The sequence below is a fragment of the Stegostoma tigrinum genome, chromosome 10 (assembly GCF_030684315.1).
Source record: "Stegostoma tigrinum isolate sSteTig4 chromosome 10, sSteTig4.hap1, whole genome shotgun sequence".
Classification (NCBI taxonomy): domain Eukaryota; kingdom Metazoa; phylum Chordata; class Chondrichthyes; order Orectolobiformes; family Stegostomatidae; genus Stegostoma; species Stegostoma tigrinum.
In genome coordinates this window covers 86808667-86827663 of record NC_081363.1, presented here as the reverse complement: position 1 = coordinate 86827663, position 18997 = coordinate 86808667, and the positions used below count along the sequence as shown (strand labels likewise).

Here is an 18997-nt window from a genome sequence, read left to right as displayed (position 1 = left end):
CTGTGTTAGCAAGCTATTCAGCTGCAGAGGTATCACAGACAAGCTTGATTATGTCCTCACCCGATGTGCAAACATACATAGCCAGTGTATATTGTTGGATAGCCAAGGGACCAGTATACGTAGATAACTTTCTTAAACCAGGGCCAATGGCAGCATTTGTGACATCCCTAAAAACACCCAAACTAAAAGTCAGAGCTCAGGATGTGTACACATGGCTCAGCTATTCAATGATTAAATTTACTTCAACCATATTAAAATTCTCACCGATTGCAGCTCATCAACTGTGTTTTGCATGGCACTTCCTAAAGGTCAACAGTCAGGGGAATTTGAAATCTACATAATTGTCAGCAAATCCTTCAAGAAACTTTTAATGAGAGCTATAGAAATATCCCTGAGAATCACAGGACATTCTACCCATCTGTTCAACACTAAGAGCCCCATCAACACATTCTATTCTTGTTCAGACAGGATTTCTTTAATTCAATAAGAGTCAGATCTCTTAAAATTCATCTACTGGTTCATTCACTTAACCAAATAATAAGAATTCCAACTATCAGAATCATGCAAGCAAAACAGTGACTCAAAATCACTGCTCAGTTTGTTTCAAACAACTTACAGCAATGATCAACGGATGGAACATACAGTTCCATTTTAGTTTCTAGTGAACAGAGAGGACATCCAGCTTTTAAACATAATTTTTTACTGAAATCAATAAACTTAAAAGTAATATTCAAAACAGAAATGACAAGTTCATAAAAATTTCGAATGAATTCAATTAAGCATTATGAAGTTAACTCAAAACAATACTGCACAGATATATTAGATTGCTGCTTGGTAAGAAAAGGCTTGAATAGTTTGAAACTTTAAAAAAGAAATGTTGATGAGATGCTTTAACAGAACTGTTTAATACTGTGAAATTAAGAGAGAGTAATGTGACAATGACAGGACAACTATGGGATGAGGAATAAGAGGGCACAGATACAAGATTCAGTGCAAGAGATTTAGAACAGAGAATAGAAGAAATATTTACACAGGCATAAGAAACAGAAATTTATTCCAGGGTTGGGATATGGGTGAGCGATGCAATAGAGAATACTCCTGATAACATTTACTGACCCTAAACTGTGACTAACAGCTAGCACTGTCTTTTAGGACTGAATAGAATAATCCCTTTCCGTGCTTAAACATCAACGTCAATTTGGCATGTTACTTATAAATGAAGATGCAAAGTGACATTTGAGCAAAGGGGTTCTTTTATCACAATCGGAGGGCAGATTTACTTTTGCAAACAAACCTAAAAGCAGGTTGAACATTCCCTGGCCAGGCACTCTAACAAAAACATATTCAAACTGTTATTGGAAACTTAGAGGTGAACAGGAACTTAATAAATCAAAATAACAGTAGGGTGACAATGTATTCCATCTCCTGCAAATGCCCAATGGTCTCAAAAGGTCTCGATCATGCACCCTCTAAAAGGGCATGTGAGCACAGACATAACCTCAAAAGAGGGGCAGACAAACAGGCACAATGACCTACATGAACCGTCCTCGGCCAAGCACAGGAACAGGTAAGCAGTCACCCATAGGCCCAGTATCATCAGAAAGTGGCCATGCTATGTTAGCTAGACATCATTCATTTCTGGTCCTATTTTGACTATGAAGTGCGAAGCACAGCACTTTCCTAGACAAACAAATACTCATTTGTATTTCAGTAATATTTGCTGGATGATTAATTGAAGAATTCTTAAGTAATTTTAAGGGCTATGGTTTCACTATATTTTGTAAAATTTACGTTGGTTAAAACTAAACCTGTAAAACTATACCTTTGCTTCAAAGAAATGCAGAATAAAATGGATGGCAAATAAAATGCTGTCAAAGTTCACAAAGGATTTACTAAAGGAACAGCTGTGCACTGGGCACTCATTGCCCTTCGCCAGCAAAATTAAGATCCCTCTTTAGAAAGGGTCTTGTGTCGCAGCAGTAGTGTCCCTACCCCTTAAACAGTATGCCCAGGTTCACGTCCAACTGCATGTAATTATATCTCTGAACAGGTTGATTAGAAAATACCAAAACACAGTTTTTGATCTCAAATGTTCAGTCGGTAGGAAAATTCAGACAAATTTTAAAAGGACTTCACAGAATCTGAAGAGTTCGAACTCCAGTGATCATGGTCTATCATAGTATGAATGACCTGCACAGAGATCAGATCCTGCAGGAGCAGTTTAGGGAGTTTGAAGGGCCAGATGGGATGCATCCAAGGATACCAAGTGAAAGCAAGGGTGGAAATTACAATTATACTGGCCATAACCTTGCTGACCTTCCTAGGCAGAGGACCTGAGAATAATTAATATTACATCTTTTCTGAAGAATGGGTTTATCCTTTTAACCCTACAATAACAAACTAGTAAGTTTCCCAGTGGGAAAGCTTTTAGAAATGATAACAGGGCAAAATGAATATGCACATGATCAAGTACGAACTAATTAAGGAGAAAGATTGCACGTAGGCAAGTAACTTGAATGTTGCTTCTTCAAAAAGACTCAGTGCTGACAAGGCTAATAAGGCTGGTGTGGCGTACAGACTTCCAAAAGTCAACTGACCAATTGTTATATAAAAGACTAGCTACTAAAGATGATAATGTTGAAGCCGATGCAATGAGAGAGACTGGGCACAATAGATATAAAGTGGCTGAGCTATGGTAAAGAAAACCACAAAAAGATTATTTCTGATTGGAGAAAGTTTCATGTCTGATCACTGGTAATCCCTATTACCGTTTCTGGACAGAAAGACCTGGGATATAAATGCACAAATCACTAAAGATAGTAGGGCAGATTGGGAAAGTGATTTTTAAAAAAAAGGATATGTAATCTGGATTTTAAAAGTAGAAAATTAAAACACAAAAATAGAGAAGTTACAACACACTAATTTCATTTTAACTGGAATAGCATGGCCAAATCTGTACACAAGTTTAGAAAAGGTGCCGAAAATATCTATGAGAATGGGTCCGAGTACTTGAGCGATGCGAACAGATCGGAGCAACTGGAATCAGTTTCCTTGAAGAGGACAGGTAGAAGAGATTCAACAAGCGGCCAGATCACGAGACGACTAGATACAATAAACAAAGAAATTACAGTTAAAAGGCTCAACACCAAAGGACAATGATTTAAAATGGAATGAACCGAAGGTGAGCCAATGACATGAGGCAGACATTTGTATTTGCAACATTGGTTAGAAACTGGAATGGATAGATTCAATTGTGGCTCAATAGAGAAGTGGATAAGGACCTGAAGTAAAAAAGTTTGCAAGGCTGTGGGGAAACAGCGAGGATGTGGAGCTAACAGTTTGTCTGGAGAGCGCCAGCATGGACACCGCAAAGCCAGGTGCTGCTTTTCTTCACTTGTAACCATTCTATGTCTGGCACGTATCCAATGGACAGAAATGAAAGTTAAGACAGTCAACTTGAACTAATCTTAGGTACCTTATTGCATTAATTCATTCACAGGATGAGGGCATCACTGGTTAGGCCAGCATTTATTGCCCATCCATAATTGCCCAAAAGGAAGTTAAGAGTTGGTTACGGTGCTATGGATCTGGAGGTTAGGCCTATCCAAAAGGCAGCCTAAAAGCCAGAACACTCCTATATGGCTCACCGAGTGTTTCAAATACATCAGAGATTCTGCTTTGAGATGCTCCTCGAATCAGAGGCTAATTCTCAAATTTGTTTGCAGTTGATGGGCTCACCGATGAGCCCATCAACAGCTAAAAGATGAAAATGAAGCAATCCCAGGAGGAGTAGCAGCAGACTGTGCAAATGATCATACTTTAAATCAGCATGGGAAGGAGGATAGCATGCACGGTGAAAAGGGGAGAATATGGAAGGGAAGGGCACAAGCACAGTGAATAGAGGAATATGGAAGGTAAGTTGGGGGTGTGCCTGCAAGCAAGAAAGAGCACATTACTAAGCAAAGTTGCAGAGCTGTGAGTAGCTTATGACAGGGCACACGTGCGCGCACAATTTTCTCTTGATGTTTTTCCTCCTGGACTGTCTCACAAGCAATTCTACAATGTATTTTACAGAATTTGCCTTTGCGAAGGGTGTGATTATGGGATGTTACTGTGTTGGACTAGTTACTGTTCAGTAGTTGAATAATCTATGATTTTGTTAAATTATTCCAACTTCTCTATTTTGTTGTATTCATACACTTGTTAAAATGAAGTGTGTTTTGCTTCACGTCTGAGTTTGACTAATCAAATTGCATTGGAACATAAATGCCTGGCCCTTGCCTTTAAAAGTAAGAAAAAGTTAGCATCTAGACTATATCCTTTATGTATTTTGAGGGAGTTTGGTCTGGTCCATAACAATGGGGGATGTCATTCTATGGGCTAGCAGAACTGGAATGCAGTATTTGCTTCCCTTTTTCCTGTCTACTCTGACTGCACTACCTCATCATTAAGGCTTTTGAACACTGCACATGTTAAATTTATGCACTGAGCTGGACCACATCCGTACAGCATTATCTGGGTTCTGGATTACTAGACCATTGATTTTTACCACTACTCCACTGCCTCAATGTTAATTCAAGGTGTTCTCTACACTGTCAAGTGGATGTGCAAGATCCCATGGCATAAATAAGATGGTTACGGCAGGGGATTTTAACTTTTCAAACACAGACAGGCATTGTCATAGTGTTAAGGGCTTGAATAGACAGGAATTTGATGAGTGTGTGCAAGAAAATTTTCTGATTCAGTATGTGGATGTACCTACTAAACTTGAAGTACTCTTGGGAAATAAGGCCAGGCAGATAACTGAGGTGTCAGTGGGAGCACTTTGGAGTTAGTAACCATAATTCTATTAGCTTTAAAATAGTGATGGAAAAGGATAGATTGGACCTAGACATTAAGATTCTAAATTGGAGGAAGCCTAATTTTGATGGTTTTAGGCAAGAACTTCCAAGAGTTGACTGGGGGCAGGTTTGCAGGTAAAACGATGGCTAGAAAACGGGAAGCCTTCAAAAATGAGATGAGAGTCCACAGTGTTCCTGTTAGAGAGGGGAGGGCAAGGCTGGTATGTGAAGGGAATGCTGAATGACTAGAGAAATTGAGGCTTTGGTCAAGAAAAAAGGAGGAAGCATATGTCATGTACAGACAGTAGAGATCAAGTGAATCACCAGAACAGTATGAAGGCAATAGGGGTGTACCTAAGAGGGAAATCAGGAGGGGGAAAATAAAGGGGACATGAGATAGTTTTGGCAAATACCATTTAAAAGGTGAATCCAAAGGGATTCTACAAATATTTTAAAGGACATAAGGATAACAAGGGAGAGAATAGGATCCCTTAGAGGCCAGCAAGGCCGTCTGTGTGTGTGGAACTGCAGGAGATGGCGGAGATAGAACAAAGAACAAAGAAAATTACAGTACGGCACAGGCCCTTTGGCCCTCCAAGGCTGCACCAAGATGTTGCCCTTCACAACTAAAACCCCCCTACCTTTCCAGGGGCCATATCCCTCCATTCTCATCCTACTCATTATTTGTCAAGATGCCCTTTAAAAGTCACTACATTATCTGCTTCCACTACCTCCCCCAGCAACAAGTTCCAGGCACCACCACCCTCATGTTAAAAAAAAACTTGCCTCGTACATCACCTTTGAACCTTGCACTTCACACCTTAAACACATGGCCCCTGGTAACCAACCTGGGAAAAAGTTTGATAGTCCAGTCTGTTAATTCTCTTCAGAATCGTGTAGATCTTTATCAGGGCCCCTCTCAACTGCCACTGTTCCAGTGAGAATAACCTAAGTTTCTCCAACATCTCCTCATAGCTAATGACCTCCATATCAGGCAACATCCTGGTAAATCTTTCCTGCAAGCTCTCCTAACCACATCCCTCTGGTAACGTTGCAACTAAAATTGAACACAATAATCCAAATGCAGCCTAGCGAAGGTTCTATAAAGCTGCAACATTACCTGCCAATTTTTAAATTCAAAGTCCTGGCTGATGAAGGCAAGCATGCCAATATGCCTTATGGACCTTTTCCACCTGCATTACCATTTTCAGTGACCTGTGTACTTGTACACCCAGATCCCTCTGCCTATCGGTACTCATAAGGATTCAGCCATTTACTGTACATTTTCCATCTGGATTCGACCTTCCAAAATGCATTACCTCATTTTTTCAGATTAAACTCCATCTGCCATCTCTCTGCCCAAGTCACCAACCGATCTATATCCTCCTGTATCCTTTGACGATCCTCATCGCTATCTGCAATTCCAGCAACCAGTGTGTCATCGGTAAACTTACTAATCAGACTAGTCTGAAGAACGTCACTAGTCACAGCTCACAGCTCACCATTCAGAAAAGCACCCTTCCACTGCCACCCTCTGTCTTCTATGACCAAGCCAGTTTTTTCTTAATCCATCGTGCAAGCTCACCTTTGATCCCATGCAACTTTACCATCTACATCAACCTGCCGTGAGGGACCTTGTTAGAGGACTTTCTGAAGTCCATGCAGACAACATCCACTGCCTTACCCTCAATCATCTTCATCACTTCCTCAAAAAACTCAAACAAGTTAATGAGACACGATCTCCCCTTCACAAAATTATGTTGCCTCTCGCTAGTACGTCCACTGATTTCCAGGTGGGGGTAAATCCTGCCACGAAGAATCCTCTCCAATAATTTCCTTACCACGTAGATGTACGGCTCACCAGCCTGTAACTAGCCAGATTATCCCTGCCACCCATTTTAAACAAAGGAACATCACTGGCCATTCTCCAGTCCTCTAGGACCTCCCTTGTAGCCAGTGAGGATACGAAGATTTCCCTCAAGGCCCCAGCAATTTCCTCCCTTGCCTCTCTCAGTACTCTCAGGTACAAAACAAGGATTTTGCATTAGTGTTTACTGTGGAGGAGGATGCTGAAGATATAGAACGTGAAAAAGTAAATAGCGATATTTTAAAATGTCCATATCACCGCGGGGTGGTGCTGGAGAGCTTACAACACGTCAAGGTGGATACATCCCCCGCACTTGATCAGATGTACCCTTGAACTTTGTGGGAAGCTAGGGAAGTGAATGCTGGACCCCTTGCTGAGATATCATATCATTGATAGCCAACCTTCAGTCTTTGGCATCTCACCTGTGGCTAATATGGTGTCACTACTTAAGAAAGGCGATAAGGAAAAGTCTAGGAACTACAGACCAGTGAGCCTGACATCGGTAGCAGGCAAGTTATTACAGGGAATCCCTGAATTTACTTGTATTTGGAAAGGCAAAGACTGATTACAGATAATCAACTTGACTTTGTGCGTGGGACAGTATCTCACTTATTTAATTGAGTTTTTGAAGAAGTAACAAAAGATTGAGGGGGGCAAGAGCAGTGGACTTGATTCACGTGGAGTTCAGTAAGGCATTTGACAAGGTTAGCGAGGTTAGAGCACATGGAATACAGGGAGGACTAGTCATTTGGATATAAAGTTGACTAGAAGATAGCAGACAGAGGATGGTGATGGAGGGTTGCTTTTCAGACAGAAGCCCTGTGACTAGTGTGTCACAAGAATTGGTGCTTCATTTTTATACATTACTTGGATGTAAATATAGGAGGTATGGTTGGTAAGTTTGCAGATGACACCAAAATTGGGATTATAGTGGACAGCAAAGATTACCTCAAAGTACAACAGGATCTTGATTAGATGGGCCAACAGGCCTAAGAGTGGTGGAGGGAGTTTAATTTAGATAAATGAGAGGTGCTGCATTTTGGAAGGGAAAATCAGGGCAGGACAGGCACTTAAATGGTAAGGTCCTAGGAAGTATTGTCCAACAAAGAGGCCTTGGAGTACAGATTCATAGTTCCTTGTGTCTTCGCAGGTAAACCAAACTGTGAAGAAGGCATTTGACATGTTTGCCTTCATTGGTCATGCATGGATTATAGGAGTTGGGAGGTCATGTTGTGGCTGTACAGGGCATTGGTTACGCTACTTTTGGAATACTACATGCAACTCTGCTCTCCCTGCTAGAGGAAGGATGTTGTGAAACTTCTTAGAATCATACAATCCCAACAAGTCCACGCCAACCTTCCAAAACAGCATGCTACCCAAACCCATCCCCCTACCCTTTCCCTGCAACCTTGCGTGTCCAATGGCTAATCCACCTAACCTACACACCCCTGGACGCTATGGGCAGTTTAGCATGGCCAATCCACCTAACCTGCACTTCTTTGGATTGTGGGAGGAAACCCATGCAGACATAGGGAGAATGTGCAAACTCCATAAAGTCAGTCACCCAAGTGTGGAATTGGACCCAGGTCCCTGGCACTGAGAGGTAGCGGTGCTAACCACTGAGCCATCATGTTACCCCAACTTGACAGGGTTTAGAAAATATTTACAAGGGTTCTGTCAGGGTCAGAGGGTTTGAACTATAAACAACAGCTGATTTGATTGGGGCTATTTTCCCTAGAATGTCAGAGGCTGACAGGTGACCTAGAGGTTTATAAAATCATGAGGGGCAAGGATAGGGTAAATAGACAAGGTCTTTTCCCCCAGTGTTGAGGGATGCCAAAATTAGATGGCTGAGATTTGAGGCGAGAGGGGAAAGATTTAAAAGGGATCGAAGGGACAACTTTTCATGCAGAGGGTGACGAGCGTATGGAATGCGCTGCCAAAGGAGGTGGTGGAGACTGGTACAATTACATTTAAAAGGCATTTGGATGGGTATATGATTAGGAAGGTTTTAAGAGGGATATGGACCAAATGCTGGAAAATGGGTCTAGATTTATATAGGATATTTGGTGGCATGAACCACTTGGACTGAAGGTTCTCTTCCCATGTTGTACATTTTGATGACTGTGACTCCATCAGCTTCTGTTATAAGATTTAGACCTCTGTTCCCTGGACAGTAGTCTGCACATCTGATAGTATCACTGGACTACAACACTACCACCTCCTTTATAAACAAGTTATTCTTGGTGTCTTAATTATATTGTTGTTTGGGGAACTTTTGTGCATATTGGTTGATGCATTTCTTACCTTACAGCACTGACTACCATCTGAATCGTTATATGAACAGCAGGAGTTGAGAGGGACGTGTGCCAAATGGGGCTAGATATATTTAGGATGTCTGTTTGGCATGGATGAATTAGACTGAAGGGTCTGTTTCCATGCTATACATCTCAATGACTATGACTGTATTTTGAAGAAATGGTAAGTTCTTGAATCTTGTCCAATAAACTTGAACCATTAACAGACTGCCAGATCATTACCTCACTGTCACACTTGGAAGTTTAAGTAAATTGTAAAGCAGCATGTCAGCCAAGTGATGACACATTATTTTGTTTTGGGCTGTGAAAGGCACAATAAAAAAAAAACCGAAGATAAAACACATGCAGCAATATGTGGATGTTACTATGCTGACTTAAGTACTCATGAGAAAGAGCAAAATGACAGCAAGTCATAAACAGCAAGAGACGAAAGGCAACCAACAAGGCAGATGCTGATTTACAAAATGAAAAAAAGGGGTTAGGAAACTGCTATCCCAAAAAAAAATTAAAAATTCAGGTACAGAATCATTCATTTTTATTCATGGAAAAACAACTCAACCACTGATCCAGGAAAACTAGGTTGCATATTGGTGCCAGTCCCCAGTCCTGATAAAATGGGAGTGTGCCTTTGGTCTCTTGCTGTGTGTGACTTGCTGTCATTTTGCTCTCTCTCATGAGTACTTAAGTCAGGGTAGTAACATCTCCATATTGTCATTGTCTTTTTTGCTGCAGGTGTTTTAACTTAGTTTTTTTATTGTGTGGGGAGAGGTTAATAGCAGAACAGACATCCAGGTGTAAACCCAACAAATCCAAATGATGAATGGAAAGGAAACCCATGCTAATACATATCCTTTATCTGACAGGAATGGTTCCTTCCTGAAACATGTGCTGCTTGGGAAAGGGCTACCTATCTTTCTTTTTTCCACTGGATAGTAAATTAAAATCCAAAGGAAAAGAGAAAAGTCTAAACGTGACTTAACAGGGAGAAGCTGATGAGGAGAACAAGAATACAAATCTGGAGTCTGCACAAAACAAAACCAACTGCAAGACTTGAAAAATACAAACTAGAGGCAGCCATTCAGCCTACCATTCAACAGGATCATGGCTGATCCAATATGCCTCATCTCCACGTTTGTGCTCTTTCCCCAGAACCCTTGATCGAGAACCTATTTCAGCCTTAAAATATAACAAGACACTGCCTGTAGAGTTCTGTGGCAAGGAGTTACAAAGACTCACAACCACAGAAGAAATATCTCCTTGTCACCATGTTGAAATGACACCTCTTTATTCTGATTCTAGACTCTCCCATGAAGGGAAACATCCTCTCAGCATTTATCCACTGATGCCCCTTAAGAATCCTACATGTTTCAATGAGATCACTTCTCAATCATCTAAACTCCAACATGTAGAGTCTCACACCTATTTTGCCTTTGCTCATAAGACAATTCTTACATTCCAGGGATCATCCTAGTGAACCTTCCCTGAACTATCTATAATGAAATGATATGTTTCCTTAAATAAGGATACTTGTATGTGAAACACAAAGCTGGCATGCAGGTAATCAGGGGACCAAAACTGCTCACACTACTGCAGATGTGGTCTCACCAGCATCTTGTGCAGTTGCAATAAGGCTTCTCTACTTTTACATTCCAACATCCTCAACAGAAGGACCAACATTCATTCGGAACAAAAACAAAGTTGCTGGAAAAGCTCAGCAGGTCTGACAGCATCTGTGGAGGAGAAAACAGAGTTAACATTTTGGGTCCAGTGACCCTCCCTCAGAACTGAAGGAGGCAGGAAAACATCAGTTCATATGCAGAAAATAGGGAGGTCGGTGGGGTAGAGTGTAAATGATAGGATAGAGCCCAAAGAGAGAGAAAGACAGATGAACAGACAAAGGAGTTGCTAACGAATGTTGCCAACATTCATTAGCTTTCCTAATTACCTGTAGCACCTGTGTGCCAGCTTTTTGTGTTTCATGTACAAGTATCCCCAATTCTCTTTGTGCTGCAGCTTTCTGCAGTTTTTCTCCAGGTTTAAATAGTTCTTTTGTTCTCCCTTCCAAAATGAAAAACCTTATGCTTTACCCATATTACAGATAGCTCTCCTATAATGCAATAGTTGCGTTGTGATGTGAACTCACACTTAGAAAATCATGCTTTATAAAAAAACTTAAATCACATTATAGGAAAATTGCTACACTTGTACAGCAGAAAATTCACATTATCCAAACAGCATCCACCATTCAGCAATCATGTTAACGAATCATGCATTATAGAACTACTTGTATACTCCATTTGCCAACATACATACACTTAACAATACCTCTCTGCACACTGTTGGCATCCCTTTTGCAACCTACTTTTGTATAAATTTGGCTAGAATACATTTACTTCCTTCCTCCAAGTTCTCTGTAACCTGATGTGACTCCAGCACTGATCCCTTTGTCAAAAGCCATCAACATGAAAATAACCCCTTATTCACAGTTTCCAACCCATTAGCCAATATTACCTGTAACACCTTGGGCTCTTATCTTATGACTTCGCCTTAGAGATACTTGATCAAACACCTTCTGAAAGTCCAAATACAATACATTATTGGTTCCCTCCATCCATTCTATTTGAGACTTCCTCAGAGACCTCTAATAAATTAGTCAGATCAATTTTTCATTTCATGAAGGCATGCTAATAAGCTAAATCAGCCTAAAATGACCCGCTTCTGGCCTCCCTCCCTTTTTGAATAGGAAATCATATTGCCAATTTCCAGTCCTCTGGTATTCCTTCAAAACCCAAGGAGTTTTAGAAAATTACAAGTCAATGAATCCACTATCTCTGCAGCTCACTCTTTAAGGATTCTAAAGTTGCAACTCATCAGGGCCAAGGGGCTGGTTCTGCCTTTAGCTCCATTAGTTTGTCTAATACTATTTCCCTACTGATGGCAATTGTAATTAATTGCTCACCTATATGCCTTAGCATTAATGGGATATTTGAACTATCTTCCACTGAAGGAAGGAAGGAACACATCATCTACCAGCAATGCAATCCATTTATGGATTTTGAAAATTCAAATAATAAAAGGGAATGCCACTGGCACCCAATTATCTTCATGGTATTCTAATAAACTCAAAAGACTAAAAGGTACAATTACAATATTAAGTGACAATAATTGTTGTAATAAATGCCAATCATCATGACTTCTCATCCCAGCACATGGGTATAACATCTTTTCAAACACACAGACATCAGCCAGATTTAGCAAAGCTGCACCACAAGATTATAAACCAGAGATCTATTGATGCAATATATTTTCAAGTTTTATTAGCCTACTCACCATTGTCTCAACTTTATTAGAAGTCAGTTTATCTCTCCAAGAGGTCAGAAGGCTTCAAAATTCAAACCCAGCGGTGCCTTGAACACAAAACTCCAGCTGTGCTCCAGCACAGTAATTAACCGTCCTGTCTCTTTTAGAAGAGACATCGAATCTATCAATCATCTCCAACTACCTGCTGAAGTGTGCACAAAATATACCACAGCATTAACTGGGAGGTCCAAGTTCTCCTAACACCTCCCACAACCAACACCACCCAAAGTGATTTATCTGCCATTTGAGAGTCTTGTGTGTTCATTTGCTCCACCATTCACATACACAATGCTGCATTTTAAGTGACTAACGAAATGTAAAATGCATTACTATCTTAACATTATAACATTTGTTTCATTTGATTTAGGTTTTGAAGAACAGCCAAGGCTTCTTATAAATAAGAGATGGCATTGCCCAATTGTTGGCCATCCCCAAAATTAAAATCACATTGGTTTCACCAAAGACAGTATGCCAGTTTTACATTCAGTTAATAATGAGGTGTACTTCATCTATGTAAGCTTTTGGAGTTGGCAGCTTCAAAGATAAGGATAGTAAAGGTGATTTTCCAAAACACATTTGGAAGGTGTCATCAACAATACTATCAAGCAACACTTCTTTTTTAAAAGCACAATAACCTGCTCACTGACACTCAGTTTGGGTACTGCCAGGACTACTCAGCTTCTGATCTCGTTATTACCAGGAGTCAAATACAGGCAGAGAAACTGAACTCCAGGAGGTAAAGTGAGTGCCTACCCTTGACATTAAGACCACTGATTGCAATATGATTAAGTCCTAGTGAAACTAGAGTAGTTAGGAATCAGGTGAAAAAACACCTCAACGCTTTAGTCACACCTGATATACTAGAAAATGGTTGTAGTTGTTGGAGATCAATCATTTCAACTCTTGATCATCTCTGCAGGAGGTCCTCAGCAGAGAGTGTCCTAGGTCCAACTGTCTTCACCTACTTCAGTGACCTTCCCTCCATCATACAGTCAAACCTGGAGACATTCACTAATGGCTGCACAATGTTGAGCACCATTCACAACCCCTCATACATTGACTGCCTCAATGTCCAAATGCATCAAGACCTAGTCAATTTCCAGGTTTGGGTTGACAAAGTGGCTGTTAACATTTGTGCCACAGAAATGCCAGGCCATAACCATCTCCAAGAAGACTGAATCTACCACCATTCTTTGACATTCAATGATGTTACTAGTTCTGAATCCCCACTATTCAATAGTCTAGGGGTTACCATTGACCATGAACAGAACTGAACTAGCCCTATAAATAAATGCGGCTACAAGGACAGGTCAGAGTCTAAGAATTCCACAGCGAGTAACTCACCCGCTGGCTCCCAAAGGCATAAGTCAAGAATGTGATGGATTAGTGTAGCTCCATCAACATTCAAAAAGTTTAACACCATCCAGGGCAAAATACCACATCTCCTCCCTTCACTACTGAGTCAGTGGCTGCAATGTACACCATCTACAAGATCACTGCAGAAATTCACCAAGGCTCCTTAGACAGTACCTTCCAAATCCATGACTACAATCATCTAAAAAAGACAAAGTGAGCAGATGCATAGGAACACCACCACCTACATGTTCCCTAATTCAGTCACCACCCCGGCTTGGAAACATAGCATCGTTCTTTTAAAGTAGCAAGGTCAAAATCCTGGAACTCACTCCCTAACGGCACATTGGGTGTACCTATACCATATGAACTGCAACAGTTCATGTCACCTAAACAAAATAGAAGTTTAAACAAATTACCTGCAAACTCAATTCAAGGTACATTTAGTATGGCTGTCTACCATTGACCAACAGTTGGCAGCTGCATCTCACCCCTATGATCAGTGTTATTAAATATTTTCAATTTCTTGGACATCAGTCATTAGTACCTAAACAGACTGACAATTGCTCATCTATGTTAACTCACCTAGACTTCAAAACACCTAAGAATTAATTACACAGTACCGCATATTTAAAAATAAAAAATGTCTCAATGGTTAGAAAAATATTCACGCAAACACTCAAAGACAAGTGGCCAAAATCACATCCCTAACACAATTCATATTGGCTATCAGTAAACAGATTCCAAAGAGTAGCCTCCAGTTACAAGATGGATATAAAAGCTAGAAAACCTAACTGAACAAAGTGCAAAAAGGTATGTGATTGAGGATATTGAGAAAAGTAGCAGAGACCAGCTAATTCCTGCTAAAATACAAAATCAGTAAAAATATTCACATGTATATCCCAAGAAATAATTAGAGACTTTGGAGCTGCTGACTTAACTAACCTTTGAACATTTTCAAACCTCTCAGACCCATTACTCAAAACACTTTATTAAACTTACAGACTTATTAACATTAAAAATATAAAGCATCTCAGGTACAAAATAAGACAAGTTCAAATGTTAAAAAAATTCAAAGCAACATTCATTCTGACCCATCCAAACTTAAAACACACATTTCACATTCTTGATCTTGGCCTCCTTCAAATACTACTTTTATTACAACAAACAAGTTATATCCTGATTCAGAACATTAACACAATCCTGGCACTTTGAATACTTTAGTCAGGAACCTCAAAAAGAAATAATTCTGCTCTGCACCAAGACAGGCACAATACATAAATCTCACCAACTATTACTCCATTTATAGATTTCATCTAATTTATAATCTACTATTGATCATTCTGGACAGACTCCAAAATTATGGTACAATCCAGAAAAAGCTAGAGGTTTCAAAATAAAACAATATATGATTGACAGCACCTATTTTTATTAGGAATGGCAGTCAAATATCACAATACCAAAGCCAAGATGAATTTGCAGATTCCACTTGTATTTTGAATAATTCTAAAAAGATAATAAGCCATCGAAAGTAACAAAAATATTTACTTGAAAAAATTCTAAATGTTGCATACCTACAATTAATTATATATGACTTAGTTCATTCATATCGTCTGTGTGTGATACATGATTCATGTTTTCAATCAAGTCAATGAGGAATGAAAAAATATCGTCACTCGCGAGCAGAAATGTAAAAATTTCCGACAAAAAAAAGTTTATTTTAAAAATGAGCCGCATTATACGCCAAAGAATATCTGATTTAAACTTCCAGTAACTGGCATTGCCTTCTATTCAAAAATAATTCCATAGTTAAATAATATTATCCTGACCATATTTTCAACATTACATGTAACATCTTATGGATGACGAAATACATAAACTCAAGCGGACACAGCTAACCACTTCGGATAGAATACAAATAACTGCAAATACCATTTTGAAAATACTGCTATCAAAACTGAAAAATCATGTACCAATCCAACCCAAAGAAGTGCCTCTGCACGCATTCATGACGCCAGTGCCTGAACAGAATACAGCATGAAAGCAACATTATCGCAGTGGAATTGCATTTTCTGCGGCATCTTTACTTAAGAAGCCAATGGTAGCTCCATCGTTGTTGCTTATTTCACGGATCCATTCTGCCAATATCTTGTCCTGTTAGGGCCAAGATGTTCGCCCCACCCATACAACAGCCCCATACCAAAAACAAAATCAATTGTTGCGGCTGCTCCATTTTCAAGTAGTTATGGACAAACGAAACCGTGTTACTCGAAGGTCCCCCAGCACGATATGAGATTGATCCCACCCCAGCATCTCATCCCTTGCGAATAATATCCAGGATTGGCAAACGTGGTATGCTCAAAAAAGGGGGAAAAAAAAAAGAGAATGCGAGACCTTCATAACATGCATTGTTATTAAGAATATCTACGTTTGTCCGGGAGGACTGAGGATTGGATGGAGTCCAACAGACAGCGCGGATCAATCCTGACTGGCTCTGTGTGTGTGTGTGTGTGTGTGTGTCAGGCGACACGGAATTATAATCAGGTAGAGACGGTAGGCTTAATGTAATTTCACTATGCTTAACAATGGGAATATAACGTACTAGTTGGTATATAAAAAAGGTTAAAAATGATTCAGCAAGTTGTGTTTTGAGAAATGCGGCAGGGGGGCGGTTTGAAGAAGCAGGCTAAATTCATTCCCAGTAAGGCACCCTTCAGGGAAATCACCCGTTAATCTCAAATGAAGATTAGACACTGAAAACCCTCCATTTAAGAAAAATCTCTCCACGCTCAGAAACTAAAATGGGAGGGGGGTTTGGGGGCGCGCAAAAATCAAATCAGCGTGTGTAGTTGGAAACAAAAATCACAACAAGAGCATCTTTGTTTCCCCGGGCATATACGACACGTTGGGGAAGGATCTGGGTGGGTGTTATCAATGATGGCCTCATTTAATTACCCTCCTCCTCCCCCCAATGACTCACAGCATTGTTTTCACAAATAGGAGCAGCTTTACCTGCGAAATAGCTCAACATCCTGTATCTCTTCAGCGACATCACACCCTAGACCTTGGGCCTCATAGGGTTAATCACACAGCAACCGGCTTTAGAAACCCCTACCCCTCCCCCTTCCCCTCCCCCACCCTCAGGGCTTTCACATTACAACCGGCCTTCTTTCATCTCCGAGGGAGGGAGAGTGTGAAGATGGAACTAAAGAGCGCGGAAATCCGCCGGAATGTTAAATGGATCCAATTCCTTCGTCCGGAGTCAGGAGCACTCAACGATGGCGGCTCCTCCTACTTCCATGATAATAGTGACCTCCTACGTCGTGCTGTACCATCGCAACCGGTCCCGACAACACCCACACCCGCTCCTCAGCATTGGTCGACACCGTTCCCCCGGTCTCAGGGTCAAGCCACCCTGCCCCGTTTCCATTGGACTTTCGCCACGTCAGTCAAAGATGTCATAGTACTGCCACTCACTCCGCCCAGTCGTGTTCTGGGATTGAACACCATCGCGCCCAGCTCCAGCATCTCCTATTGGTCTCTCTATGTCGGCCATATACGTAGCAAGGGCGGCCCTCACACCGTCCTTCTGTCATGTTCCTGCGTCGATCAGCACCTCACCCCGCCCATTACCCGCCGGCGAAGCGCATTCTGGGAGTTGTAGTTCGTCCAGGTTGAACCCTGCCCCGCACCTTGTCAAGTTTAGCGTAAAATCAGAAAGTGATATCGAAGCTCAGCAGGTCGGTTAGCAACTGTGAAGAGGGAGAAACAGAACTAATGTCTTCAGTCTAGGTTGACTTATTCAAACCAGTGCTTGCTCTTGAGACGCTGGATGCCTCTGCCAGTTTAAGTAACAAGTTCCAATGGCCTGATCCAGACCACAAACTACCATAGCCGTAGTATATTCCCACCAATCTCCCGTACTCAGTTGTGGAAGTGTGCTCACGTATCATCCAAGGTTAAAAAGATGGTTAAGCTTGATGCACAGATTTAACGTATCTTACTTAACAGCTAGTTATGTTACTTCTGAGAAGTAACATCTCTCTTGCTTGTCAGGCCCCACTTAAGACTTAAGTTCACATGACTGCTGCTGAAACCTAACTCAAACAATTAGTACAGCACATTGGACACATGACTGTCAAAATAGGTGCAACACAGCTTGTCACTCAAGTTCCAAAAATATGTTGTGTTTCACAACACACCCAAATTATAATAACTAAAGATAAAAATATCCATTGACAGTAGCCTTTAAATTGCATAAATCACTGGTTACTTTGAGAAGAGGCTGTGTGTACTTTGGTTGCTTTTGTTTAATGTTTAATTCATTGCCTTTGCAAGGATGTCCTACCAAGAAGGCATTCTGCTCTTCTCTTCAAAAAGTTTGTGTTTCTTACATGTTCACTATAATTGCTTTATTTTACCCTCTTGTTTGATAAGGTGGCCTGCTAAAACTTGCATTCACAACCACATTCTTGATCCATAACAACTGTTTCTGATTCAGATCCCCATGTGGTATCAAACTAAAGTTCCACTCTTCATGTTTCATATCTGACTGAATACAGATATCTCCAAGACATACCATATTACTTGAACAGTTGCTCCTACAGCATCCAGAGATTCACACTTCCTGCTGTGAGGCCATAAGTACACTCAACTTTTGTTCAACACCAACAGAATATCTCAGTGTCCTACTCCAGTTTCCTTTCCTCCATTAACTAAACAGACATGTAAACAGTAAATTTTTCTCTTCCTTTCAACTCAAGTGTTATACACCTCCAGATCTTTCTTCTCCTTTGCCCTTCTTCCATAGAATCCCTACAAAGTGAAAACAGGCCATTCAACCCAACAAGTCCACACTGATCCGCTGAAAAGCATCCCACCCAGACCCATCATCCTACCCTTGTCCCTGCATTTCCCAGAGCTAATGCACCTAACCTACACATCCCTGAACACTATGGGCAATTTATCATGGCGAATCCACCTAGCCTGCACATCTTTGGACTGTGGGAGGAAACCGGAGCACCCGATTGAAACCCAGGCATTCACAGGGAGAACGTACAAACTCCACAGAGTCAGTTGCCCGAGGAAGGAATCAACTGTGGGTCCCTGCCACTGAGGCAGCAGTGCGAACCACTGTGTCAGCCTCCTGACCCCCATTCCATGTTCTAGTTTCATGATATATGATATGGTTTGGTTCCCCCTGTCCCCACCCCACCAAAGGATTACCCCCAGTCAATCCTGCTGCCTTCAGTATATGC

The 18997-nt window shown here is 40.9% G+C and overlaps 1 protein-coding gene across 9 annotated transcripts in view; it reads right to left on the bottom strand.

The window, feature by feature from the left end:
* LOC125455365 (tau-tubulin kinase 2-like) overlaps positions 1-17306 on the bottom strand; it is a 232414-nt gene extending 215108 nt beyond the window's left edge. For 2 of the 9 annotated variants that reach the window (XM_059649360.1, XM_059649368.1), the window contains exons 1-2: positions 15940-16017; positions 12357-12531 (exon numbers count right to left, since the gene is read on the bottom strand). The gene's annotated coding sequence lies outside the window, so the exon portion shown is untranslated. Of the gene's footprint in view, positions 1-12356; positions 12532-15671; positions 15687-15712; positions 15903-15939; positions 16055-16751; positions 16850-17216 lie in introns of those variants that run through there. The other 7 variants (XM_059649361.1, XM_059649363.1, XM_059649362.1 and 4 more) reach the window with 7 other exon arrangements.
* Between the last annotated feature and the right edge of the window lie 1691 nt (positions 17307-18997).